Here is a 14,335-nt window from a genome sequence, read left to right as displayed (position 1 = left end):
GTTTAATTCTCTAATTTCCAAATTTGAAACGTAACCATAATCTTTTCTTTTTAATTTTTTTAATGTTTACTTATTTTTGAGAGAGAGAGAGAGAGAGAGAGAGAGGCGGAGAGAGAGAGACAGAGAGACACAGCATGAGCAGAGAGGGGCAGAGAGAGGAGAAGACACAGAATCAGAAGCAAGGTCCAGACTCTGAGCTGTCAGCACAGAGCCCGAAGCAGGGCTCTAACCCACAGACCGTCAGATCATGACCTGAGCTGAAGTCAGACAGTCAACAGACTGAGCCACCCAGGCACCCCTAACATTGCTAACTTAAATGTATTGTGACAAGACATGATCAGCGCTTACCAATTCTTTGATTGTTGCCAGGATTTATGCCCCCTGCCCCCCAACTCTCCATTATCTTCTAAGTAGTAATAAGACTATTGGCCACACATGTTGTTGCTGAGGGAGAAGACCACTTTCTCCAGCCTCCCTTGCTACACATGCAGTCTGTCAGTAGACTAGTTTATATGAACACTCAGTAGGATTTTTCACCTTGCACATGCTCTGGCTTTTGTTCCCTGCCCAATTCCCTCCTATACATATATTACTCACCACCTGGTATCTCCTTGTGTGACCAGGACAGCTGTGAAATATAGAACTCTTTCACTTATCTTGACTCATTCCTTTTTCGTTTATAAGGATTTTTCTTTGACTTTTGTCAGGATTGAAATTATATTACATGCATTTAAAGTGATTTTTCAAATTTTTTAATGTTTATTTATTTTTGAGAGAGAGAGTGAGAAAAAGTGCGAGCAGGGGAGGGGCAGAGAGACAGGGAGACACAGAATCCAAAGCAGGCTCGAGGCTCTGAGCTGTGAGCACACGGCCCGATGAGGGGCTCGAACTCATGAACTGCTGGATCACAAACTGAGCCGAAGTTAGACAATTAACCAACTGAGCCACCCATGCACCCCATAAAGTGATTTTTAAAGCATAGTCTAGGCTGTATTTTTAGCTTTTCTCTCCCAGAAGAGTTTATAGTTTACCTACTAAATCATATTTCTGTAATTAAAGCCAAACCATTGATGTTTGTCTTTTTATGTTGTATATAAATTGATGGTTTCAATGTAGAAAACCATAAAGCCTCAATTAATAAATGTTTTCTTCTTTCCAGTTTCATTGCCACCTATTTCTATTTCCTTTTTGTTGCATAGGTCTTCAAGTAAAATTTTCAATAAAAATGCTAAGAGGAGGCCTTTCTTATCTTTTTCTCAAATTAAAGTCCCTATCAGTATATTTTCCTATTGTAACTTTTTATCAGAAATGTGTTTTGAAAGTAACAAGTTATACTTTGTCATTAAAGCTTTATTTAAAAAGTCAAATTCTTTTTTATGATTTACATACTACTGAATTCAAATTACTTGCATTTTACTTAAGGTTCTTGAGTACCTAGATTTTAGCTGACACTGATGTGCAGTTTTCTTTTGTGCTTATTCCCTGCTATTAATTTCAGTGCTGTGTGGACACTGTAAAGCACACTGAAGACTTGTGCTGCTTGTGCCAGAATATTGTAACAAATAATCTTTAAATCCATCTGAGGCCAAAGCCTTCATGGAAATAATTCTTTGATGAATTTTTAGTATCCTTCATGCTTCATGATATAATCACACTTACCATTTCTTCTAGAACCAATTTTGATAATTTATCTTTCCCCGAACATTGATTACCATGAGATTTCCAACTATACCAAATGTGCCCTTTCAAAATTTTTTCATATGAATGGCCAAAATATTTTTCTTATTGCTGTTTTGAATATCTCCTATTCTCTTCCTTACATGGGTAGGCATGTAAGAACTATTTTTGATTTTTAAGCAGCCAGATATTTTATCATTGTTACTTTTTGCTTCCCTGTATTTCAGTTAGTATCTGCTTCAATAGTCATCTAATTTAAGTCCTCTATGTTTGACTAAAATCATTAGTTCATTTATTTATTTCTTATTATAATGAGAATGCTGAGTCCTTAATACAGTACTATTTCTCTTTCTGGATAGTGCTAATTTTGCTTGTTTTACATTCAATAACGATTTTCATTTCACTTTTGCATTTTAATCTCCAAATATCCTCCTTATCTCATCTAGTTCTTGTTTACCTTCAGCTTTCATCTTAGGCAGCTTTCTCTTTTTTATCACTTTATTCTTTGTAATTTCTTTTTTCATGAATTATGGTTTATCAGATTTTGTTGAAAACACAATGCAGATGTTTTCTAAATGTATATATAATTATTTTTTTCTCCTAAACTGTGCTTTTATGTATCTGCTCCTAGAGTATTATGTTATTCTTGTTGTTTCAGAGAATTTCTCATAGGTTCTAGGGTTTTTTATCTTTCTTTTCTTTTTTCTTTAAATTTATTCATTCTTGCATGAAGATGGTACCTAACTGGAGTTGGTTTACCAACTTTATGAGATCATAGTGCAGTAACCAACAACCTCAAAATCTGCGGCTTCAAGCAACATGAGTTGACTTCTTGCTCAGATGACACGCTCAAGTGACAGCACTGGGCTCTGCTTCAGGTCATTATGCAGAACCTGTGAGTGATGAAGCCTCCACCTTGTGGAGTAAGTATCACGTCCTCTGAGCACAGGATAGAGATGACAGTGAATAAACACACCAGCTCTTGAAAACTCATACCCAGGAGTGTTCCCTGTCACTGCTGCTCACACATCACTGACCTAAACATGGCCACATCTAACTTCAGAAAGTCTTAGTAATGCATTTCTGTCATAAAGATTGAAGTTAAGAATCTTTTAAGGTTAAATTAAAGATTTTTAGCTGTTGGCTATTTCTTTTAGTAGTTAAGGGTAGATTCTTCCCCCACTGTTTTTAAAAGTCTACAGTTGATTCCCTTGTAAGAAAAAAAAAAAAGTAGGGCAAGGGAACTTTAACACTCACCATTCCTATTTTCTCCTTTGGAATTCAAGGTATTCTTAGTGGTGAGGATGAAGGTGTGGATGAATTGCCCTGGGATACTTCATTAAGAAAATGATAAACGATGTTTAAAGCAATTTTATATTAGCAGCAAAATTAAGCAGAAGGTACAGAGATTTTCCATAAACCATCTGCTTCCACCCAAGCATGGCCTCCCTCATTTATCAACACCAAGTGGTGCGGTGCACTTATCACCATCAATGAACCTACAGTGACACATCATAAATACTCGAGTCCACAGTTAACCTTAGGGTTCACTCTTGGTGTTGTACATTCAAGGGTTCAGACAAATGCATGATGCTATACATCCATTGTTATAGTATCATACAGATCTTTTTCACTGCCCTGAAAGTCCTCTGTGTTATGCCTATTCATCGCTTCGTGCCCCCTTCCAACCCCTGATCTTTTTACTGCTTCCAAAGTTTTGTCTTTTTCCAGAATGTCATATAGTTGGAACCATGCATTATGTAGCCTTTCCAGATTGGCTTCTTTCACATAGTAATATGCCTTTAAGGTTTCTCCAAGTCTTTTCAGGGCTTGATAGCTCATTTATTTTTAGCACTGAATAATATTCCATTGTCTGGATGTACTACAGCTATTTATTTATCCATTCATCTACTAAAGGATATTCTGGTTGCTTCCAAGCTTTGGCAATTGTGAATAAAGCTGCTATAAATATCATTGTGCAAATTTTTGTGTGGAAATGAGTTTTCAAATCCTTCGGGTAGACACTGAGGAGCACAATTACAGGATTAAATAATAAGAGAACATGTAGTTCTATAAGAAACTGCCGAACTATCTAAGTGACTGCACCATTTTGCATTCCCACCAGCAATGAATCGGTGTCCTTGTTATTCCACATCCTTCTTAGCATTCAATGTTGTCAGTGTTTGGGATTCTTACCATTCTAGTAAGTATATGGTAACATCTAATCATTGTCTTAATTTACATTTCCCTGGTAACATGTTATGTGGAGCTTCATCTCATACACTTATTTGCCATCTACATATCTTCTTCGGTGAAGTGTCACTTAAAGTCTTTGGTCTATTTTTAATTGGATTATACGTATTCTTATTGTTGAGTGTTAAGAGCTCTTGTATATTTTGGGGAGCAGTCCTTCATCAGACAGGTCCTTTGCAAATATATTCCCCCAGTCTGTGCTTAGTCTTCTCATTCTCTTGACAATGTCGTTTGCAGAGCATAAATTTTCAATTTTAATGAAGTATACCTCATCAATTATTTCTTTCATAGACTGTACCTTTCATGCTACATCTAAAAATCATAAGAAATTTTCATGTATATGAATTTGATAAGGGTGGCACAGATAAGTCCTTTTCAGTTTTCTGATGAGCAACACTTATCAATCTCTCATCTATGGATACAAAGTGGTGTACACTTTTCTCCTTGTGGTTAAAAAAATGTTTCCTTTCTTCTGCCATCTGTTGTCCTGGTTTAGCACTTTGAGCACACTCTATTTGCAAAAGTTCCCCCAGGAGAATGGCATATTAGTATGTTGGTGCTCATACTCTTACTTACCAAGGCTGGTCTATCTACATATCTTTTGTTTTGTCTGTTCATTAATATTTCTAAGATAATGGCGAGGAAAATATTAAATAACCAGTCTCAGAACCAAGTAAGAAGCTGCCTGTCTATATGCAGGAAGGAGGTGGAGGGTGCTGATACTGGGGCAGATCCAGAAACTGCTCCAGCAGGGGAGAGGGGTTAGCAGCTTCACTGCAGGGAAATCCTTTGCATGTGTGTATCCTTTGTATGGCTGCAATGTAAGTTGCATGGGCCGGATATATTTCAGACAGAGACACGGGATTTTCTAAGAACAGGTTGTAGGTATGAGGGAAGAATGGACTTCAGCAATATAAACTAGGCATACTAAATTTGTAGACATAGAAAAGTACAAGTTTACACATAATGAGCTAAATGATAGATATTATATTTCAGAAGAATTGCCCATCTTCAAGGCATCTTCACTTTGAAAAAGGGAAAAACGCAACTCCAGAATGACTACAAGGCTCTTTGAAGTGTTTAAAGAGATTCTGAGTAAATGAGCATTAGAGCTCCAGGGAGATAAGGATGATATCTCATTGATGACTCCATGGAAGAGATTGAATTTGAAAGTCCTATAAAAGAAATGAACCCTTTTGTTTCTCTAGAGCTTGGGGTTTCAACTTGGGGTAGAACCAAGATTTGTGAGCATGGGAGTTGAGCCCTGAAAAGTTGAACAGGGAAGTAAATGAAAGACAACAGTAACTGCCTGAGGAAAGTCCTTCTGGGGTGAGGAGTGTGTTTCAAAAAGAGTCAGTTTAAGTCAAACAGAAGAAGAAAGAAAAGAATGAAGATGAGTCTGTTAATCACAGACTGAGGTCATTATGCAAAAAGCCTTCAATGCCACAATGAAGACATTAACCTTAATAAGGTAGGTAATAAAGAGGTTTTGATCACAGAATTGAAGTTTGGGAGCAAAACTGGACTATAGATAGAGATTTTGGAAAGCTTCAAGACCACAATGGTTGAAAGCCATCCATCTCTAGATGAGAATTGAAGGCATGGGAAAGATGTGATTAATTGGAAAATATACAAGTACTGTGTATGTGTGTGTTGTCTGTGAGGACCTGTGTGCATGTGACATTTATCAAACCACACTGTGTAACACATGTAGTATTTTGGGGAACCTGTAACACAAATGGATCGCGGTAGACTCTTCAGCTCCTTATGGAATAGGGTATATGTGCTCGTGTGTGTGCTGACCTAGAGGTAAGAGGTAAGGTGTTGGCTTGTTCATTTTAAGGTCATATTTTTTCAACATGCCTAGAATTTATTCTGTTAAAAATTTTCTTAAGATAACATTTTCTTAAGATAACATAAACTAGGCAAGTTTTAAGGCAAGTACACATGACATACATGCAAAGAAGAAATGCTGCTTATTTGCAGGCAATGTTAATAACATCATCAAACTCAGAATATGTTGCTGGGGGGGAAATGATAAAAGAAAAATGAAGTATTTTAAAGCCAAATAAAATTAAAATTACCCCTAATTAAAAAAAATAATGTTTATTTATTTTTGGAAGAGAAAGAGACACAGAGTGTAAGCAGGGAAGGGGCAGAGAGACAGGGAGACACAGAATCTTAAGCAGGCACCAGGCTCTGAGCTGTCAACACAGAGCCTCACACAGGGCTTGAACCCACCAACTATGAGATCATGACCTGAGGTGAAGTCGGACGCCTACCCGACTGAACCTCCCAGGCACCCTAAAATTACCCCTAATTTTTTAAATAACTGAATCAGAATATTTTCAATGTATAATCAAATCCTATACTATACTTTAGGCCTCTTGAAAGTTCCACTTACCTTTTGGTCTAGAAAATACAGCATGAGTGTAGCACAGTTTAAAGCAGTGAAATAGTAATTAAAGAGCTCTGGTGATCTTCAGTTACTCCAATTTCCAAAACATTACAAATTATTTAAAGCACAAAGAAAATCTACTTTTAGATGCCAAAAACCCTAAAATTATTATTTTGCCACCTTCTTACACCATACACAAAATAAATTCAAAATGGATAAAAGGCTTAAATGTGAAACTTGAAACCACAAAAATCCTAGAGAACACAGGCAGTAACCTCTTTGACATGGGCTGTAGCAACTTCTTACTAATATGTTACCTGAGGGGAAGAAACAAAACAAAAATGAACTATTGGGACTTCATCAAAATAAAAAAGCTTCTGCACAGTGAAGGAATCAATAAACCCAAGACAGCCTACTAAATGGGAGAAGATACTTGCAAATGACAAAGCTGATAAAGTGTTAGCATACAAAATATACAAAGAACTCGTAATACTCAACACTCAAAAAGCAAATAACACAATTAAAAAATGGTCAGAAGACATGAATGGACATTTTCCCTAAGAAGACATACAGATGGCCAACAGGCACATCACTTATCATCAGGGAAATCAAAACTATAAGGAGATATCACCTCAAGCCTGTCAGAATAGCTAAAAGCAACAACACAAAAAACAACAGTGTTGACAAGTATGTGGAGAAAGGGAACCCTCCTGCACTGTTGGAGGGAGGGCAAACTGATACAGCCACTCGTGAAAGCAGTAGGGAAGTTCTCCAAAAAGTTAAAAATAGAACTACTCTATGACCCAACAATTGCACTACTGGGTATTTACCCAAAGAATACAAAAATACTAATTCAAAAAGATACAAGCACCCCACTGTTTATAGCAGCATTATCTAGACAATATGGAAACCAATTAGCCAATTTATAGAATAGACAAATTATGTAAACAGCCCAAATGTCCATCAACTAATGAATGGATAAAGAAGAAGTGGTGTGTGTGTGTGTATATATATATACGTATATTATATATACATATATATAATATACGTATATATGTATATTATATATACGTATATTATATGTACATATATGTATATTATATATACATATATTATATGTACATATATGTATATTATATATACGTATATATATGTATATTATATATACGTGTATATATGTATATTATATATACATATATATATGTATATTATATATACGTGTATATATATGTATATTATATATGTATATATATAATGGAATATTACTCAGCCATAAAAAAGAATGAAATCTTGCCATTTGCAACAACATGGGTAGAGCTAGAGAGTATTATGCTAAGCGAAATAAAACAGGGAAAGCTAAATACCATTTGATTTAGCAAATGGTGGAATTTAAGAAACAAAACATATGTGGAATTTAAGAAACAAAACAAACAAGCAAAGAAAAAAAGAGAGAGTGAGCAAGAAAGACAAACCAGGAAACAGACTGTCAACTCTAGAGAACACAGTGATGGATACCAGGGGGACGGGTTAAACAGGTGATGGAGATTAAGGAGGGCACTTGTGATGAGCACCAGGTGACGTATGGAAGTCTTGAATCACTAAGTCCTACACCTGAAACTAACATTACACTGTATGTTAGCTAACTGGAATTTAAATAAAAACTTAAGAAAAAGAAAAAATAAGTAATAATCATTATTTTAGAAAAGATTTGTTCCAAACTGAATTTCAGTCTTTATTTCAAGTTATTACTCATCTCCCTGAACGGAATTTTACAATTCAAAAATAAATCACTTTTTCTTTCCTTCATATAAATTCCATACTTTCTTTATATAAACTCCTAAGTATTCATAGCATAATTTACCATCCTTGCTAAATAAATTCTTTAAATAAAAGCACATTCTTAATAAAACCATAGGAACACTACAATTTATGAGTATTAGAATTTATTGAGAGGGAACCTCATGCCAGACTTGGACTACTCTGGGAAAAAAAAAAAGTAGTGGCAAAAAGAGGCCATGTTGGAGAATCAAAACGTGGAGATTTTAACAAGGACTTACAAAAATATTACCATGCAGAATATGAGCTTGGGGCCAATCCATTTTTCATGTAAGGTTCCAATTTTCTCTCAGCAACAGAGAAAACAAATACAGCCAAAATCCTTCTGTGAATTGCAAATTAATGAATTTCAAAAGTTTGTTTAATAATTTAGGGAATTTTTTCTAACTGCAAATTGATTAATCCCTGCATTGCTTCGGCAATAAAATGAAAGGCTATAAAGATAATTTTTCCATTTTCTCTACTTGTATTAAAATACTGCCAGAAAGGAAATAATAACCCAGAAAACCACACTGTGCAGCTCTAAGGGTGCCAAGATATTCCACTAATGGATCTGAAACAAAAAAGGAAAAGCAGTCCTTGTGTTAAATCTCCAGGCTATTCACCATTTTGAAAAAGTACACTAAAATGTGAAAAGGAAGAAGGTATTTGTCCTTTCCTAAGAAAGTAGCACCATCAGAAATTCTCCTCTGCAACTGCTTTTACTTTAAACAAAAATGAGATTTTGCTTGTAACTATTTACTTATCTCTGCCCTGTACATTTAAAATTTTAATTATTCATATAGTAATCCTTCCTATAATAAAGCATTTGAAAGAAGGGGACAAGCAAGTATAAATAAAACACTTCTTGGATTTGAGAGGGCATGACCTTGTCCCAGTTTTTCACTTCTAAAGGTGAAAATAAGGACAGTGAACTAGTTTCATTTAGGCTATATATAAAGAAAGTATTCATATAAAGTCAAAAATATATTCTATTGAAGAGTTCAAATATTTAAGTAAGTTTCAACGTGAAAGAGACTGCCAGGTAAGTCATGACCAGGACTAGAATAAACTAAAATGCATCTAGATAGCTTTCGTCTATTTTAAAATAATTAAAATGTCAAAGGTGATAGTTGACAATTCAGTTGACCAAACTCCCTTGTGAATTATGTCCTGTTTTTGGTAAGTTGCAAAGGTTAGTCACTCGTTTGGTAAGAGGATTGTTCCTTCTTTCTCTGTAATCAACTAATCTAGTTTAAGATTTTCAAAATTCACTTTTTATACTTCAGCTTTCCATTCTTCCTACAGCCCACCTTGGTACCTTACCATTCTGAACTAGTCTTGATATCCTAAAGAAAAAGGTACCAATGAGCAACAGGGTGAAATTTTACATTCCAAGTAGGAACAGACACTATAGGCCCCAAATTAAGTAGCAGAAAACCTGTCAATCTCCAATGAATTCAGAGAGGCTTGATATGCTATTCGACAGGACAAGTAGTTCATCCCTTGAGAGGTTAGGGTTACTTGCCCTGGGATAAGGGATGATCCAAGGAGAGCTAAGATCCAACAAATAAACACATCTACTCATCTGGATTTTACACCGTATTAAGCACAGCATCCTATTTGTTTTCACAATGCTGGATTGTGATCATTGACCATTCTGGTGACAGTGGAAAACAGAAGTTAAAAGTGAGCTCCAGAAACAATTTCCTGGATTTACATCCAGGCTTCACAAATTACTTGCTGTGTGAACAATGGCAAGCAATTTAACTTCTCTGAGCTTCATTGTACTCTGCTTAAAACAGAAAAATTATCTTTCCTGGATGGCTGTAAGAACGTGAGTTATTACATGAAAGTCATTACCACAGGGCCTAGTACATAATGTGTGACTTCTACATGGTAACATAGGAAACATCATTACTACCTAACAAAAATATTTAAAAGCATAATATAGTACTTAAATTTTGTGGCAAACTATACTGTATTTAATCCGCTATCAAATTTTGAAAACTTATGCTCTTTCCAGGTTTTCACTGTTATAAATAGTACTGCAATTAACCTCACAGTGGCATCACTGATTACTTCCTATGGAATATCCCTAGAAGCAGAAAGACTGACCCAGAGAAAATAAAAATAAACATCTTCAAATATTTTAATATTTATTGTCAAATGGCTTACTAGAAACGAAAAGTGAATTTAAATTTCCACATGTCATTGATCTTTCTCATCTTACCACAATGCTCACAAACTTTGCAAGTGAAAATTAGTATGGTGTTTTCACGGTTAGCCCTTTTAGTAGATTGAGTCCTTTCACAGGCTCACTTCCCATTTCTCTATTAATGTATAATGTTATCTATCCACTTTTTTAAGTTTTATTTTTTATTTATTTTGAGAGAGAGAGCACGAGCAGGGGAGGGACAGAGAAACCCAAGCAGTCTCTGTGCTATCAGTTCAAAGCCCAACATGGGGCTCGATCTCACAACCATGAGTCATGACCTGAGCTGAATTCGGATGCTTAACTGACTGAGCCACCCAGGCGCCTTGATTCGTTCACTTTTAATGAGCATTTTTCTCACTGATTTGTAGGTACAATTTATATAGTAAGGGCTTTTGTTCTGTTTGTCATATTATTTAAATACAATGATTTCAGCTGTTAATTTTATATAGGAGCTTTTCATTCTGAAGAGTTGTTACATTTTATGAAGTCAAAACTATCCGTCTTTTTCTTTCTATTATCATAAAACAATTTTATGCTTAGAAAGGCTTTCTATACCCAGACATTAAAAATTACATAAATATTAATTATAATTTCGTTTTTATATCAAAAACTTAAATTCACTGTGAGTAAAATTATGCATAGTGAAAAACAGATACTTTGATTTTACATGACCATGATTTCTTTTCTCTTCTTGACAGGAGATGTTTAAAAACTGTATTAGATTGCTTTATGTGTTAATGTTTCTAATATTCTATCACTTTAATAGTTAACATATGTTCATAATGTGTTTTAATTTCTAATAGGGTAAATTTTCCCTTTATTCTTTTTAAAAATAGTATCAGGTGTATTTATCTATTTATTCTTTCAGTTAAATTCTGTTTTTGTCTAAAAGCCAAACCTAGGCAAAGAAAAACAGAAAAAATCAAGAAAAAATTCTAAATATGTAGATGTAAACTCTACAGAATTGTATACAAACTATGCATACATAAACCTATACTATTAATTCTGGTTGAGAAAGAGTAGATTTTTACAGTTTTCACCACACACACAAAATTGTAACTCTGTGAGATGATAATATTAACTAACCTTATTGTGGTAATCATTTTGCAATATACATATATAAAATTACTACATTGTACACCTTAAACTTACAGTAACATGTCAACTATATCTCAGTAAATCTGGAAAATAATCCTGCAAAAGAGCAGAGGAAAAGAAGGCAATATTGGTGCTTTGCTGTCTCATAATATGATACAATTTGATATTTTTTAAAGCTTCAGAAAGTCAGATGATTCTATAATAAAATGTGTCAATTTTTACGATTATTTTCCTTGTCACGCTATAAAATCAGTATTCCCAGCAGCACTCCCATATACCTACAATTTTGTCAAGTGGCATACTTGCCTTTAGACTGATGAAGGATGCTACTTGTGACATAAATTAGCCATGATTTATGCATTATGCAATAGGACATCACTGGGGGCACAGGAGCCCTATAATTATCCTTTCTTCAGTACCAACCACCATTTTGGGCCACAGTGCTAGAGACCCTCACACTATCCATTTATACTCCACTCAATCTATGTGGCAAAAAATGCCTAAGTAAATAGGGACTCAATTCATCACTTATGCAATTCTGAGTCTCTTCTCTTTGGATTAGGTTTTACTTCTTTGACTTGCAAAATACTATTCTGATAATCAATTTTTCTCTTCAGAAGTGTTGAGAAAAAATTAAATATGCACAGTAATCTCTAAGTAAAGATGCAATTAAACCAATTTTCTTAGGCATTTGTTTTGAAAGCACGTACTGGAACCTAGAGATAAAAAAAAAATTAAAACAGTGTTCATAAAAACTCTTTTCATTAGGATATGGCCCTATCAATTTAAAAAAACACACAACATGACAAATACTAAAACTAATTTATGGATAAATTTCTATTATCATAAGGTATGGGAGAAATTCATTGAAGATTATGGTACAGATGTCATTTTAAACATCTTTAAAAAAGGAGTTAATAATGCAAACAACATTACAGCTAAGAAAAAATAACTTAAGCCAAGATAAAGATGTCTAAATGTAGTAGAAGACATAAGCAGACATTTCTCCAAAGAGGACATCCAGATGGCCAACAGACACATGAAAAGATACTCAACATCGCTCATCATCAGGGAAATGCAACTGCAATGAGCTATCACCTCACACCTGTCAGAATAGCTATAGTCAACACAAGAAACAACAGGTGCTGGCGAGGATGTGGAGAAAGGGGAACCCTCTTGCACTGTTGGTGGAAATGCAAACTAGGGCAGCCCCACAGTATGGAAGTTCCTCAACAAGTTAAATATAGAACTCCCCTATGATGCAGTAATCACACTACTGGGTATTTACCCAAAAAATACAAAAACGCTAATTCAAAGGGATACATGCACTGCTATGTTTATCAAAGCATTATTTACACTATAGAGCCTAATTATGGAAATAGCCAAAGTATTCATGGATAGGATGAATGAATCTACATACACAATGGAATATTAATCACCCCTAAAAAAGAATGAAATCTTGTCATTTGCAACAACATGGATGGAGCTAGAGGGTATAATGCTAAGTGAAATAAGTCAGTCAGAGAAAGACAAATACCATGATTTCACTCATATGTGGAATTTAAGAAACAAAACAAATGAGCAAAGCAAAAAAAGAGAGCAAGAGAGACAAACCAAGAAACAGACTCTTAACTACAGAGAACAAACTGATAATTGTCAGAGGGGAGGTTGGCAAGGGGATTGGGTTAAACAGGTGATGGGGATTAAGGAGTGCACTTGGTGTGATGAACACCAGGTGTTGTAAGGGAGTGTTGAATCACTATATTGTACACCTGAAACTAATATAACATTGTATGTTAATTATACTGGAATTAAAATTAAAAAGTTAATTAAAAAGATGTATAAATTTGTCCCAAAATTGAAAGAGAAGGTGAGTAGCAGGTTAGTTTATATAAACATCGGGCAGAGTAGAATATTCTTAATGATTATTACCTTCGAAAGTGATAAAAATAAATAAAACAACTTAAAATGGCCTAAGCAGAAATGGGAAATTGCCTACATAGTTAACAGATTCAGCATCACTTCTCACTTCAGAAATCACTGGATTCAGGGGTGCAAAAGGTACCATCGGGATCTAATATATATAATATATTAGATATATATTTATATATATTTATATATTATATATATTATATATTATATATTATATTATATATCTAATATATAATATAAATGTAGATTTATATATTTATATATTATTTATGTATATATTTATAGATATTATTTATATATTTATTTATATTTTAATATATATTATATATTTATATTATATTTTATATATATTTTTATATATTATAAATATATATATTTATTAGATATATATTTAAAAATATATATATTGTTTCCTAATTGTCATATCCCCCACCCAACCCTAGGAAATTAAGGAATAAGATTTTGTCAGGTAGGGTTGAGCTCCAGAGGGCCACAAACCACTGTAAAATTTAAGATTTTCTCATCTCCCCCAACGAGAACCAATTTCCACCTCCTTGGGCGTATATCACCCCATTGAGAATATGTGTTCCTCCTGAAGTGTGAGTGGCTCTGGGTTCTCTCTCTAAGTCAATCATCAGGTCCATTTGTTCTTGGCCAGGCCTGAATCATGTGCTCTCCTACAGGTGAGGATGGAGTGAGCACCACATAAACAAAACAAGTGTTGGAAGGATTGTGCTACAAAGAGAATTTGCCAGTACCATGGTCAAGAGGAAGGTGCATTGATAAAGAGTATAGGTTAACAAAATGATAAAGGCCCATCACATCTAGACTTTGAACAGAGTCCTATTTATGCAAAGCTATCAAGGCAAAGACTGAATGAATAAAGGAATGACTCAAAGGAAACAATCAAGGTTATTGTGATAGGTAATATTTCCCAAGAGAGA

The 14,335-nt window shown here is 34.5% G+C and overlaps 1 protein-coding gene across 1 annotated transcript in view; it reads right to left on the bottom strand.

Annotated features, from left to right (window-relative positions):
• ZNF385D (zinc finger protein 385D) overlaps positions 1–14,335 on the bottom strand; it is a 901,583-nt gene that overhangs the window by 822,759 nt on the left and 64,489 nt on the right. The gene's annotated exons all lie outside the window — the stretch shown is intronic.

This window comes from Herpailurus yagouaroundi, unplaced genomic scaffold (assembly GCF_014898765.1).
Source record: "Herpailurus yagouaroundi ecotype Mexico unplaced genomic scaffold, PumYag 159, whole genome shotgun sequence".
In the NCBI taxonomy this organism is placed as follows: Eukaryota; Metazoa; Chordata; class Mammalia; order Carnivora; family Felidae; genus Herpailurus; species Herpailurus yagouaroundi.
Note: the sequence above shows the minus strand (reverse complement) of the source record. Positions and strands in the feature narration are given on the sequence as shown.